The sequence below is a fragment of the Pogona vitticeps genome, chromosome 2 (genome assembly GCF_051106095.1).
Source record: "Pogona vitticeps strain Pit_001003342236 chromosome 2, PviZW2.1, whole genome shotgun sequence".
Classification (NCBI taxonomy): Eukaryota; Metazoa; Chordata; class Lepidosauria; order Squamata; family Agamidae; genus Pogona; species Pogona vitticeps.
In genome coordinates this window covers 203,941,484-203,956,767 of record NC_135784.1, presented here as the reverse complement: position 1 = coordinate 203,956,767, position 15,284 = coordinate 203,941,484, and the positions used below count along the sequence as shown (strand labels likewise).

At 41.1% G+C, this 15,284-nt stretch overlaps 1 protein-coding gene and 1 long non-coding RNA gene across 10 annotated transcripts in view; both read left to right on the top strand.

Annotated features, from left to right (window-relative positions):
• NRG1 (neuregulin 1) overlaps positions 1 to 15,284 on the top strand; it is a 746,295-nt gene that overhangs the window by 325,906 nt on the left and 405,105 nt on the right. The window lies entirely within an intron of this gene.
• Positions 23 to 15,284, top strand: part of LOC144586513 (uncharacterized) — a 37,967-nt gene continuing 22,705 nt past the window's right edge. The window contains exon 1 of the long non-coding RNA XR_013541378.1: positions 23 to 14,446. This is a non-coding gene — a long non-coding RNA (uncharacterized LOC144586513). The remainder of the gene's footprint in view (positions 14,447 to 15,284) is intronic.

Genomic DNA, 15,284 nt, shown 5'->3' with positions numbered 1-15,284 from the left:
TAGATTTTAAAAGGGTTGGGGAGGAAAACAGTCAATATCAAGCTCTAGCAGCACTTGAATGTGTGACATAATTGTGTGATCATCTGTGCTTGTAGAATTGGAAAGATGTCTTGCATTTCTTGAAGGCTTGTTGGTAATGTTCTTGGTGCCCCTACTCCCCAATAAGATTAGTAGAGTGCAGGATGGCGGTGCTTCCTAATTCCACCCATAGCTTTCCTTTCCAATCACTGTCATCTGGTTATTCCATTGTTGTTCACTGAGACCTACCAGTGGCATAAAGCTGATACAAGAGAGCAGGGGCACAGAGCCTGCAGTGCAGTTAATGGATCATGAGCTTAAATGATCCCCATTGCTGGCACGTGCTAAAGGGCCTCTGCCAATCCCAGCTTCGTGCTGAGCTGATTTATGCAGTGGCATATGCTTTCTCTGCTGTATTCTTGGAATGGGAAGAGGGATCCTGCCTTCTGCACAGCAGGATCATCCAATGAGAAAATCCACATCCCATTGATACTTACCACGAAAATAAGCTAAAATGGACCAGATCTAATAATCTGATCCTCCTTTTTATAGCACAGGGTTGCATAGGAAGTGTACTTCGGGGGGTGGGGGGAAGAGTGTTCTCCCCTGGAATGGGGAACAGTTCAAAGAATGGAGGTCTTAACAGGTATAGGTTTTTAAAAAATACAAACAGATCTAGGTCTCTTCCAATGAGTCCAATAAAAACTATCTGTCATCAGTCTCTGCAAAACTGTTTTCCTTATGAGAAAAAATTCTGAGGCCCTCAGTCTGATGTAGAGATGGGCTAGCTAAACTTGATTAGAATGACTTGTAGGTAAAGGAAAACAGTGAATGAGGAAGAAGGAAAAGAGTAGCTATAAGCTCTTGTCTGCAGGAGGTGAAGCAAAAGGAAACATGTGGGCAAAGGACAATGGAGAAGGATAAAGGGGAAAGAAAAACAAGAAGATGATCTGAACATTGACTTGTGGAAAGCATGGGAGACTCATGAGAGTTATTAGCATAAATGGATCTGGGAAGCAGCAGGTTTGTGAAACAGATCTACCTGAATTGAGAAGGTGTTTGGAAAGTGTATTGACATTAGTGCCACATTAACACAAACAGTTAAAGATCAGAGATAGAAATTATTTAGCGTCATTTTAATACCTTATCTAAATTAAAATGACTACAACACATAAAGATTGGTGAATATTACTGGCAATGGTAAAAAAACTCACACACACAAAAAACCGAACAAACACACAAACAAAAACACCCACCACCCTGGTTTTTAATGATTTCCCAACATTTATGAACAGCTTTTATGAGTCAAATTAGTTTCACTTCCCAGCCCTGCCTCCTCCAGAGGACACCTTGGCTTTCCTGCTCTTTCCCCTCCAGGTGCTGTCTCTGGGTGGACACCCACTGCAAGAGGCAAGGCTGGTAAGTGCTGAACATTTGTTCTGAATCAGCAGCTTGTGTCCATCTCTATTCTTTAGTCTTAGTAATGCTTGTGGGGGGACTTACTGGAATAATATGCGCTATAAACCTATCTCAGTGTTACAATGATTTTAACTATCATGATTTCCCTTAAGTTTCAGCTTGCTTGAGGGGGTGAAGAATGATCTTTTGGGTTGCCATCTCATAGCAAACTCTGAGAATGTACACTTCTCAGGGTTTCCTATGGACTGCAAGAGGGAGCCACTGGGAAACCAAACTGTAGTTAAAATATACCTAAAATCCAAGGATCTCTGCAAGGGCAGTATTCAATACCAGATGTAGGATAACAGAACAGTGGGATGTAATGGAGACAGGATCAGGTCTCCCTTCTTCTACAAATCCCTCCGAGCCTGGTTTTCAGGAAATTCCAAATGCTGCAGGGTGGAAAAAGAAGTTCCATTCCCCTGACACAGCAGTGTGATGTTGAATTTAGGTCCAAATCATCTTTGCATCTCTAAGAGCATCAGTACCTTTTCTGCCCACGTAGTAAACAAACATACATTTTCCTAGGTTCAGGAAATTAAAATATTGACAAAAGGCAGGTTATTATAAAACATCTCTGTAACAGAACTGAGTTATTGTTTCTGCAGCCTTGGCTTGGAAAGGGAAACAAAGCCATCCTCATTATACTCTTTGTACTGAGGACAGCAGCCATTTATCAGTGTGGTAGATTATATATACCCAATAGGTGAACTAAACTTTAACTGCCATTAAAATGAGAGTTAAATTTGGAGCTATTAAGTTTAATAGGTTATGGAATAATAAGTTACACTTTGCAAAATAACAGACGGTGGCTTATGTAGAGTTGATGGGAGAGTCCATTAAACACAGAATGGAAATGTGCCACCTTATTTTTAAGTGCTCTACCCTACTTTCGATTGTTATCAGTGGCCAAATGAAAAGTAGTGCGTCAGAAGCAAAGAAATAAAACCCACCATGAAATTAAAGCTACTAAAATATGAACAAGTAAAATAATATCATATAGATTAAACTTTCACAAATTAAACATTTTTCACAGTAGTGCAGTAGGCCAACCCGTTTAGAGGGAACCAGGTAAGGGAAGACTTTTCTTTAATATATAACATTTAGGGATTTGAACGATTAAAGATAATCTATGCTACCAGGATATAAATAATATAGACAATAATGTAGTATATTATGTCAGAGCATATATAATATGCATTCATATCCCCTTTTGATTCTCTAGGAGTAGTCCTCAGCACCATTGTGAGGTTGCATTGTCAAGTTATAATAATTTAACAAAGTAACGTGATGGGTATTTTAAAAATATTGATGACATCCACTGGTAACACTGGTGTGGAGATGGATCTGAGACAAATCAGTCTTCCAGATCCATAGCAAAGAGACTTACAGAGATGGTAGATTCCTTCACTAGCAGTGTATTTACAAAATATGTACAGCATAATTATGTACATTAGTTAGCAGAGTAAACAATACACTTATCAATAAAATAAATGGTCAGCACTTTGTGCAGCAACTCTCCATACAAAGCTCCACATTCCACTCTAGTGCGCAGCCCTTATATCGTGTGAAAGAACCAATCACTGCCACATCACATGTTACCCTCTCCTAGAAACTACATCATACCCAACACACATTTCAAGGATTGCATCAGCGACACGTGCTGACCTTGTGGCTGCACACCTGTTATAAAATTGATGCCTAATAGAACACTCTGGTTCATGTACAAAGAGTAAGTTCTCTATTGTGGGTCACAATATCCTGACGCAATATGCATCCAGGTTACTTCAACAGCGTTATCCTTAATATTTAAACAACCTAGAACATCACCACTGACTGCCCCCTTATTTATAATAATTATCCAATTCATTAATTAAAATGACTGACTTGGCTTGACAATATGATTTTTTTTGGTACTAAATTGCACAGCCTACCCCATCCTGAAGTCAATTAGTCAGGATGAAAAAGATTAACAATATATAGCCCTATTAATGAATTATGTATTTTAAACTGAAACAGTCATTCTGTATTCTAACTGCATTTCTCTAGATGAAGTGCCCATACAATGAAGTCAAAATGACATCATCTCTGCAAGACTATTATTTATAAAAATAAGAAAACACAGGCTAAAAACAAAGTCTTGGTTAATAAATAGAGTAAAACATTTTTTTAATGAAAACAGTGAAAGAAATAGATTCCACACAATAGGTAAATCCCCTTTCAACATTGGACCTGTTTAGAGGTCAAACTCCTTCCTGAATACAGGTAATAGTGGTTTTTGATGGCTGTCAGAAGAAGTGACAAAGAGGAAGCAAACCTAGTTCTCCATAACAGAGACTTTTATAGAGTCTAGGAGCAGCCACTATTCATCTCCACCAGATGTGCCCTCATGGCAGCCTCAGATGGCTTTGGGAATAGTTTTCAGAAATACTCTTTCAAAAGGTTGAGGAATGGCCATCTAATTGGAAAGCCCAGTAGTTCAAAACCTATTGCGTACACATGCAGGTATGTGTCTTCCACATTCTCTGAAGATTACTTTTCAGGTCACTATCTATGGACCCATATGGAACTCTATTACAAATGTACTTTCTGATAAGGGGAAGAATCATGGTATACAAAAAGAAAGGATTTATATTATTTCTCCTGTCTTTTTCTTCTCATTTAGTGGTGATCAGTAGGAATCACCATAGTAAAGCCTATCTTTTATTTCTCTTGGCAAATTCTTTATTCTTAACTGACCTGCTGCATACTAATGCAGCTTAATCTCCTTTTTTAGTCTCATTCATGATCACCTTTCTCTGCTGCTCTTACTTATTTCTCTTACCATTTTTATTCCTTGATTCTGCTCTCCTCTATTCATTCTAAATATAAAAAATGCCTACATATTTGTGCATTTCAACACAGCTGTAAATCATGTGGCTGGCCCTTTCAGCTTTCTAGTTCAATGGTGGAAAACAGATTAGTACTCATTTGATAATTCTGAGGCTCCTAGAATGTTTGAAAAGAGAATAGCCTGCACTATCATTTTGATGAATTTCCACTTTCCGCCATGCACTTGAATCCCTGGAGTTATTAATTTTGGAGCAAACTGCGTTCTGGCACACTGGAATCTGTATTCATTTAAACTAACCTCTATCATGCCAGGTTTTGCCAGCCCATGTGCCTGTGCTGTACCGGCAAATCATCACCCCTTAGAATAGGGTGGACAGCCTCTGGACTAACTTTCCTTGGTTTAATTTTCAAAGTATGCTGAAAGTGACCATTTCAGACAAGGACTAGGAAACATCTGCATCTCAGGTTTAAAAATGTTCCTCTCAAATATGAGGACATTTGTAAATTGTGGCAAATTCTTCAAAGAATAACTCAAACAGAATTCATTTCTATCTGCTCTAGACAAAGGCACTTCATTATTGTTGTCATGTGCCAGCAAGTCAGAACTGACTTACAGTGACCCTAGGGCTTTAGAAGTAACTTAGATATTTAAGGAATACCTTTACCAGTTCCACTCCCCAGTGAGTTTCCATGGCCAAGTGGGGATGCAAACCTGGGCCTCCTGAGTCCTATTCTATCATTCTATTCTATCGTTCTTAACCTGTGGTCCGAGGACCCCCTAAGGGGGCACTGTGTCCTCCTATGGGGTCTGCAAAGGCTTGAAGAAATATTATGATCTTTTCAAGTTAAAATAGAAAGAAAGAAAGAAAGAGAGAGAGAGAGAGAGAGAGAGAGAGAGAGAGAGAGAGAGAGAGAGAGAGAAAGAAAGAAAGAAAGAAAGAAAGAAAGAAAGAAAGAAAGAAAGAAAGAAAGAAAGAAAGAAAGAAAGAAAGAAAGAAAGAAAGAAAGAAAGAGAAAGATGGCAGCCCTAATTCAAATACAGATATTGTTGAATGAATCAACAGTTACATGGCTAAAAATGGCATTCTTACTCAGATTCTTAAGTAAAAGCAAAACACTCTAGGCACTCAGAGGCAGCCACTACCCTCAAGCAGCAGATTTTGCACTACCAGTGTATTTTTGCCATCTATCCATGGCATGGATCCACATGAATTTTAATGTACGCTCATCTCCAAATCATTGCCCAGCTCCATTTCCTCAGTTGTGGCACTGGCGTGAGAGGTTGGACTGGAAGCTTCTTTGAAGTGGCATGTTTTCTCCCCACTTGTACTCTGCAAGGAGCTGTCCATGGAGTGCTCATGTGTTGATGATGAAGAGGCAGCTTGCCAGATCTCAGAGAATGAGCTGCTGTGCCAGGAAATGGCTGAGCTCCCCTGAATCTCCAGGCCATGCAAACAAATGTGAGGAGCCATGGTGGAAGGGAAGGAGCGAGTCTCGTTTATTGTTATGGGGTGGCTATAGTGTTTGGGTACCCAAGTCCAACCATCTCTGAATGGCGCCAGGGCTCACTGGCTTCCTGTGTCTGTCCAACATGATACATAATATACTTGTTTAGGAGCTCAGACAGGGAACCCACAATGCCTAGCTCACTCCTTCACACATGCATGGAGAAATATTATGTTCCCAATTCCTGTGACATCACAAGGCCCCACATCATGACTTCACAAAGACCCACCCCAGGCATTGGGGCCCAGATATAATGAGGGGATGGGGAAGATAATCCTGTGACAGCCCCTAACAAACAAGGTAACACTTCAAAACCATTCTGGAAAATTTGCTTATTGGTTTTGGAAAAGAGGCTAAACGGGTATCCTCAGCGGAGACAACAGCCTGGTTCAGCTCCAGCAGGAAGCCTGCCTTCTGGTCCCTCGCTTCACCCTGGGGAAGAGGAAGCTTCGGGCTCTGCAAGAGAAAGAGAGAGAAAACAACTAAGGGGCAAGCTCGTCCATAGCAGTCAACCGGCTTCAACCCAGGCGTATCCACCAACCAATGTTCTGGCAACTTCATCCCAAAGTTGTGCCTGCCAAAATCCACTGGCTTCCACCAGGAATATCCACCCCATTCAACTCTTCCACTCCGCTTCTGAAGCGAGCCTCCACCAGCTCCCGGATGCTTGGGTCACACACATGCCTTGGCGACATTCCCACGGAACACCAGCCAGCCCATTCACACCCACATTCACACACACCAGTCACCCCCTGACACACACACACCTTCACTCCACTAGCCATTCACACACACACCCTGGCTTCCATCCACCAATATCCACCAAGCTTCCGCCAGCTGGTTTCACGAGGCTAATGTCCCCTGGCTTCATCCGCCAACCTCTGCCAGCTTCCGCCTTGCGGCCTCAGCCAGCTTCCACAGGGAGATTCCACCAGCTTCTGTCTGCCAACGTCCACTGACTTCCCCCCGGTCCATCGCCAACATTAGCCAGCTTCAACCCACTGATCTCTGCCAGCCTCGAGCTGTTAACTCGCCAGCCTACTTAGCAAGTTCATCTGCTTTCACAAGAGAACTTGCCTTGGGCAGAAAGGCTGGGTCCCCTGGAGCCGCTGCTGCTCTCTCTGCCAGACTGCCCTCTGGCCACTGGCCTCCATTCTGGTCTCCTGCCCTGCCCAGCAGGCCCCTTTTATCTGCCAGCAGAGAGGTGGGACCCCTGTGAGGTCACAAAGACCCAGGTGAATGGGGTTGGGTTTCCAAGGCAGCAGCAGCACCCTCAGGATTGCCTGAGTCCTGAAGATGATGTCCAGTCCCTCTGATCATATGATTCACCCACAAAAGCTTATATTTTGCATGTTTTATTATTATTATTATTATTATTATTATTATTATTATTATTATTATTATTATTATTATTATTATTATTATTATTATTATTATTATTATTATTATTATTATTATTATTATTATTACCATCTCCACGCAAGAATTGGAGGTTGTTCAAGACTTTGTGTACCTTGGCTCAACACTCTGACACTCTCATGAAAAATGTTGCCATAGAGAAATGCTTACACATCCTCCGATCCTGTATTTCAGCACTCCCCTCTGCTGGTGCAGTGGTCCAGCAGAGGGGTGCAATGGCGACCATTACTGGTCTAGCCCAATGGGGGATTGGAGGACCAGTAAGTATTTATTTGTTAATACCGCCCATGGGGGGGGGGAAGAATGCCAAGCATTTAACTCTTGCAGTGCACGAGCAGTTGTTTTTTTTCTAAACTAAAACCTCAGCATTTGGGTTTTAATTGCAGTATTGGCACTTTGAAATAAATAAGTTGATTTTGTGTTGCAGTTTGGGCACTCGGACTCAAAAAGGTTCACCATCACTGCTCTAAGCTGTGATCCTGGATTTATAGTTTGTCACATTCTGTTTCTCCCACAAGCTTTTGTTTAAAAATCTCAAAATCCTTTGATCTGGAATATGAAGAAAACTGAATTTTGGTAAAATCCCATTTTAAAAGTAACTTAATTTTTCATTCATCTCTCAGGAGTAGTGAAACAAACATTTCCAAACTCTTTTTCAAACTTCTGCAGCTGGTTATTTCAGAGTGATCTGGTCAGAGCATTATAGTGGATAGGTCAAAGAAAACTTCAGCCTTGTATCGGTCTGCTTTTGAAAGAGGCAGATTCCATGTGTGGGGTCACTGGAATAGGAAGTTAAAAATTAAAACTACGTACATCTCAATATTGTGATGCAACCATATCTGGAATATGGTTCTGATCCCCAAACCCAAGAAAGCAGGGAAAGGGATAAAATGGTAACCAGATGGCAACAAAGGGGAAAGATGCATAGGATGGCGACCAAAATGACCAAGCACTATGGCAACTTACTTTTCAGAAACAATGATAGGATTTAAGTTTCTACAACATAGCAAGGGGGCTAGTAGGGAGGGTTGTGAAAAGATTGTATAAAAGCATGCATGGTATAAAGAAAGGGAAAGTTTTTATTCCAGTCTAATACTGTAATACTAATACCCAGGGTAATTTAAGGAGCTGGATAATGGGATAGAATCCTTGTAATGTGGTATCCTCTGTTGTCTCCCAAAATGTTCCCCATTTCCCTGACTATCAAAAAAGGCTTGTTCTGGTTTTACTTTTAGCAGTGTTGCTCCATACTTGAAGGGGAGCAGGGCTGCACACTGAGTCGTTTTGGCTCTGGTGTCAGCCACACAAAGGAGTTTCTCCTCCTAGCATCTGCATATACCATGCAAACATTTGTAAAGACAACAAAGCATTGTGTGTGCAGCTGTGCCTAGAGAGGCTTCTACATGACCTGGAACCACCCACAACTCATTGATCAATAGGCAGTTAAACATGTGATAACAAATAAATACATCCTTAATAGGACGGAGTTCCTGGTAGGACTGCCAAGTAGCATCCTGTTCCATGAGTTTTCAGAGCTGTGGCTAAGACCTAGGGGAGACCTTTCAAATGTCATGGGGTTCTTATAACATCACAGGAAGAAAACTATTAAGCAACAACTGTAAAATGGTATGGGTGAGCCAGGTAAGCCATATAGATGATCAATGTGATGAATATAAAGACCACTGTGTTAATTCATGCAGCACCAGTAGCAGCAGCAGCAGTCTGAGAGCATGTAAGATCTTGAAGAAAAACCAAAACAACAGGGGTGTTTCTGAGCATGTCCAGATGGTACTCTCTAAAGCTGTAGGAATGATCTTCAATATATCAGCTCGCCAAGGTGGCAGCAGCCCTTTACTTGTGGTTTCAGGCTCAAGCCATGAGACCTGGACAAATAAGCAGGAAATGGAGAAAAATACCAAAGTAGAAAAAAAAAGAGAGAGAACAAAGTTGCTCACATATATCCCAAGTAGGAATCTGTGATTCTATCACATGGTTCCATCATTTGATGCTCTCAGTTTTTTTGAAGATTCAGAAGATAATAATAAAAACAATAATTTTAGAACTTCAGAGCTAGAAGGGACTCTGTGGATCATGGAGTCCAGCCCCTATCAATGGGGCACAGTGGGGGAATCAGACTCCCAACCTCTGGCTCCACAGTCAGATGCCTAAACCACTGAACGAGATGTACAAACATGATTTCTAAGAAAGCAGGAAGATCTTTTAGATTCTGCTTTGTATCCAAAGTTTGGAGGAAAGAAGTTTATGCACAGAGTTAAGAAGAAGAAGAAGAAGAAGAAGAAGAAGAAGAAGAAGAAGAAGAAGAAGAAGAAGAAGAAGAAGAAGAAGAAGAAGAAGAAGAAGCAGCAGCAGCAGCAGCAGCAGCAGCAGCAGCTTTATTGTGATGGAACTACAGTCGAATAAGCACTCCAAAATATACTAAATTGTGGAGCAGTGTGATAGAAGTACTTAAATATCTTTACCCTTTAAAAAAAATCTACTACCTAATCTGCCAAGTAGAATTTTATCAAAAGATATGGAATTCCTAAGTGGTATTTTTAATACTACTAGTTGGGAAAGTAACAGTAGTATTGTTGAATAGCACGGTGGTTTAGTTACCTGGCTGCGAAATCAAAGGTTTAGAGTTTGATTCCTCACTGTGCCTGCTTGACAGGGGCTGGACTCATTGATCTATAGGGTCCCTTCCAGCTCTGTGGTTCTAAGATTATTATGATTATGTAGGTGGGTACCTGGCCTTAATATTTTGGGCTGAGGTTTGTCTCCTTCTCAGATAAGAAGTGACCTCTTTCTTATAGCATCCCAGCTGATTATTATCTTCCATATTGCAGAAAAGGAGACTGAGAGTATGATCAGGTGGCAATCACATGATGTAATGGCTGGAGCGAACCAGCCCATCTGCAGAGTGTTCCTATGCATATCTTTCTGGGTCTATTCCAGGAGCTGCTTTTTTCCCCTGCAGGTAGGATCACTCCATTTTAGTTTATTTCCAGTGCATATGATTAATCACTGGAAACAAACAAAACTGAGCTTTCAGCTGTCAAGGCTCCATCTGCTGTCAATTTCCCATATAGTGAAATGGCTTAAGAAGATAGCCACTTCATGGTATCAGCAAATTAAACACTTCCTCTCTTCCTTGGGGGGGGGCAGCGGAAGTTAAATTATTTAGACTATATTAGAACAGTGCTGATGTGCTATAGCACTTATTAAAAATTTTTTGGAAAACTTCCTCCTGTAAGTGGGATGAGACACAAAGATGCAATAAGAGGATTTCTTTTCTTTGAGACTTGTCTTAAAGATCAGATCAAGGACCTGCCCACAGCCAAATGCAACACAGAGGAAGTGTTTAATTTGTGAATATTGTAAAGAGGCTCTCTTGTTAAGACACTGCATGATATGGGAAATGGACAGCAGAATGTACCAGACATAACAGGGTTGCTGGAGGTGTGTATACCATTTGGATGCAAGGATCACACCAAGTGGCACAACAGACCTCCAACTTAACCTCTAGTGATCCTATTTAGCTGGCTCCAGCCCACTCCAATGAGCCTGTGTAGACAAGCTCTAAGAAAGAAAAGGAGAAAGACTTACCTAAAGTCACCTATTGATTTAATGGCAGAGGTGATATTCTAGTAAAGCTTTAGTTAATTAATCTGCCAATCAATGGATTAATCCTTTTTCCCTGTGGTCAATTTCCACAAGAGTCTACTGTTTTATTCATTTTGAAATGACCTGCCAAAACTCTAAACATTGCTAAAGGGTGGTTATGAACTATATACACATGCTGGGGAAAAACCACCTAGCACTGTTCTAACTGAAGTTCAGAGAATAGTTGAGGGTGGGCAAGAAGTATTATGAATTTTGAACTGCAATACAATACAAACTTATAATTCTAATAAACAACATAAAATAAACACAGTATTATAAGTCTAAAGCCCACAAAGAGTAGACTTTTATAATAGACCCATTAGAATTCCCAGGAGATGAGGGAAGCCTGAAGATTATGTTTCATGATACAGAATAATTCCATGTCCTTGACAGGAGATACAATACAAAGGACCAAGCACAGGTGAAATTTCTTTTTAGAAAAGAGGAAAGGTTGCTTGTAATATTCTGTGATGAAATTTGCTCTAACTGTACCACATAGCCTTTGTTCTAATTTAGTCATCTTCTCTATTGGCCTTAATTGGCGTCATCACATTACCTAATAACTTTTAATTAATTAAAATCATGTCCACATTCCAAAAGAGAGCTGTGGTGCTCAATCAGCAGTTTTAGCAGAAAGCAGATTTCCTGGCATTTAAATTACTACTTCCGCACAGTCAGATGTACCCAATAGGGAATAATTAGATTTAATTAAACATTCATGAGGCCTTAACGCTGAAAAGAAAGGCATGTTGTACTATTATAAGTCCAGATAGGTGAACAATCTGTTGCTTTCAAAGGAAAAAGTTATTTGTGACATCATGATGGCTAATGTATAGGGTTGGTGTTTATGCTTTTGTGCTTTGTATAAAGGCAGTGGGTTGCATAACTCTAAAACTGCATGAATTATCTAGGCTTCTCTCGTGTGATATCACTGAACTTCCCTAGTTAAGAGATGCTGGAAGTCATGCTCCACTTTGTCTGGATGTTCTGCTCACATCCTCTCTAGTAAATGCAGTTCTTCCTTAATCCCATGAGTGTGCAATTAATAATGGGTATGTGCCTTCAAAGTCATAGAGAATAATAATTTATATCCTCTGAAGATGCTGGCCGCAGAGACTGGTGAAACGTCAGGAAGAACAACCTTCAGAACACGGCCAAAGAGCCTGAAAAACCCACAACCAACCAATAATTGATGCTTCTCAACAGGAAGCCAAAGATACTCTATGCACATCTCTTTATTAATGTTATAAATAATGCTAATAATAATCCTGCTATAAGGAAGGGAAAAAGATTTCAACACTGCAGCCAGATCAGGTCCTGATGTCAACCGTCTTGGTAACTGTTGGTAATATTCTGCTGTGGAAGGAACCACAACATGTCTCTCTCTTCGTCTTGTAAAACCGCTGGAACTAGGGAAGGATTGCAGGCAGGTGATTTGCCCATCATACCAAATGACCTCTTTTACATTTTTAGCAAAAGCTGAGTGGTCTTATTTATTTATTTTTTGTATAATGTTTGTGTTATTACTGCATATGACAGCTGGTGAAATAACGGATTCTTATTGCAATTCTGCCGGAGCATCAAGATGGAATGTGGCCTGTCATTTTCAATGTGTATCTATGGTAACCACATTCTGAATGGTGGATTAGAGGGCAGGGAAATAATTGGACAATACAGTATGCTGTAACTCCAGAGATGCTTGGGAGGTTCCCCCTCCCCGCCACCCCGTTCTGCACATTTCAACTAGAGGTTCCTTGGAGGAACCTCTCTGCCAGTAGTCCTTCGTAGCACTATAACTCATGTTTTTGAAAAAGGTGAGTATGGAAGCTGTTGCTGGAGAAATACCTGAAGGCAGGGCTGTGTGTATAGAGGGAGGGGGAAGGGGGGGACAGACAAATTTAATTGGCCTCTCCAGGAATCTCTTCAGCTTAAAAAGAGCAAGTGTCTAGCCTTTGTGATATCTTGCTGTCTCCTCATTCAGAACTTTAGATACAGCCTCTTAAAATTATTATTATTACAGTATGCTTTGTGAAGCCCCATTTAATTAGGGAACTCATCCTGGCTTCATGTGGGGGCAGCCACCTGTTAACGCTCTTCGGTAACATTCTGCCAGCAGCTGCACGGCCTAGGTTCTTTGGAACTGTTTGTGTGAAGGAAAAAGCTTCTGATACGTTCTGCAATTTTTTTTTTTTACTTTCTACTGGCGTAAAGTTACTGACTGCACCAGGTGCAAAGCAATGGAGAATCAAATTGTATCTCCCCCCCCCCAATTTTTTTCTTTTTTGTTCCACAGCAGCTGTAGCCCTGAACTAATGGAATCTTCCTGTTGTATTCTGAAGCAGTGGGGGGCAGTGTTGGCCTGTAGTAGGGAAATAATGTTTGCAAATCCCTCAATAGCAACATTTCAAGGAATGCTTAATGGTGGGGCTTTCTCAGGATGCACAGATTTGTCAAGTGAAGCTTGAAATGCATGTGCATATGTAGCATTAATGGGTCTCTGGAGATAGTCTTTGCTGCCAGGAATTATCTGACAAAGCCTGGAAAAGTTACTTTAACAGAACTTTTTTTTAGTCTGTGCTATATGAAAGCCTATGTATCTGCATGTCTACTTGGGAAACCTGCTCTCTAAGGTCAGAAATATAGTTTAAATGTAGTTCCATCAATTTCTCCCCCCAGGCATTTTGTTATTCAGCTGATGCTGCAGCATACAGCAAAAGATTAGCATAGGAGAAAACACGGGTCTTCTTCACCATCTTTTCCTTCAGGCCAGGTTGTTGCTGGTTGTTGGCCCTCAATGTGCTTTAAACCCTACTAGGGAAAAGATACAGGTTAGCTATTTTATGTCCTAAGTGAGGTTAAAGTTTTTTACAGGGGAGGTTCTTTTTTCTTGTTACAGTGCTGATTTTCCGCTTTGAATTGCAGTCTTAACCACTATGTTGTACACACAACATTGTATTGTACACACACCAAATACTGGTGGTTTTACATTCTCAGAATCTGGCTAGTGCTGATGTCTCTCTAAGACAGGGCCATCCAAAGACTCCTTTTGCCTGGGGTAAAGGAGGAGTTGACCCTGGACCACATAAGTCTTATGCTAATCTTTGAGACCTGTATGCCATATTTGTAATTGTGGTTATTGATTATTTGTATTATACATGCATTTTTGTCTATCTTCTTCTGGTTAATTTAATTTGATTTGACTTACTTTATAAGGTGTCAGTCTTGTTGTTTGTTGTAATGTGTTGTCAAGTCGAAACCGACTTAGAGCAATTATCATAGTTGGTTTTACGCTTTGTCTAACCATGTAAATTGCCCCAAGTAGTGTTCTCACTAAGTTGGGTAGTCTATAAACTCAAGAAAGATCATCTTCCACCTGTGGGCATCAAATTCATTTAGAGGGCTGGGAGGACAGAACATGTGAGCCATAAAGAACTGCTAGGGCTCAAGAGGGGCAGCCAGAGAGCCGCTGTTGCTGTTCCCCAGAATGTAACCTGAGGTGGTTGCCTCCTTCTGTCAGATGGTAGAGCCAGCTGTGAATGGGAGTGGGTAGGTAGATATATGTGGGACAGGAAGCAACAGTTAGAACTGGTCATGGAACAACTGAGTGGTTCAAAATTGGGAAAGGAGTACGGCAAGGCTGTATATTGTCCCCCAGCTTATTTAACTTATATGCAGAATACATCATGCGGAAGGCTGGACTGGAAGAAACCCAAGCCGGAATTAAGATTGCCGGAAGAAATATCAACAACCTCCGATATGCAGATGATACCACTCTGATGGCAGAAAGTGAGGAGGAATTAAAGAACCTTGTAATGAGAGTGAAAGAGGAGAGTGCAAAAAACGGTCTGAAACTCAACATCAAAAAAACTAAGATCATGGCCACTGGTCCCATCACCTCCTGGGAAATAGAAGGGGAAGATATGGAGGCAGTGTCAAATTTTATCTTCCTGGGCTCCATGATCACTGCAGATGGAGACAGCAGCCCTGAAATTAAAAGGCGCCTTCTTCTTGGGAGGAAAGCGATGACAAATCTGGACAGCATCTTGAAAAGCAGAGACATCACCTTGCCAACAAAAGTCCGAATAGTCAAAGCTATGGTTTTTCCTGTCGTGATGTATGGAAGTGAGAGCTGGACCATAAAGAAAGCAGACCGCCGAAGAATTGATGCCTTTGAATTGTGGTGCTGGAGGAGGCTCTTGAGAATCCCCTGGACTGCAAGGAGAACAAACCTATCAGTTCTAAAGGAAATCAACCCTGAGTGCTCACTGGAAGGACAGATCCTGAAGCTGAGGCTCCAGTACTTTGGCCATCTAATGAGAAGAAAAGACTCCCTGGAAAAGACCCTGATGTTGGGAAAGTGTAATGGCAAGAGGAGAAGGGGACGACCG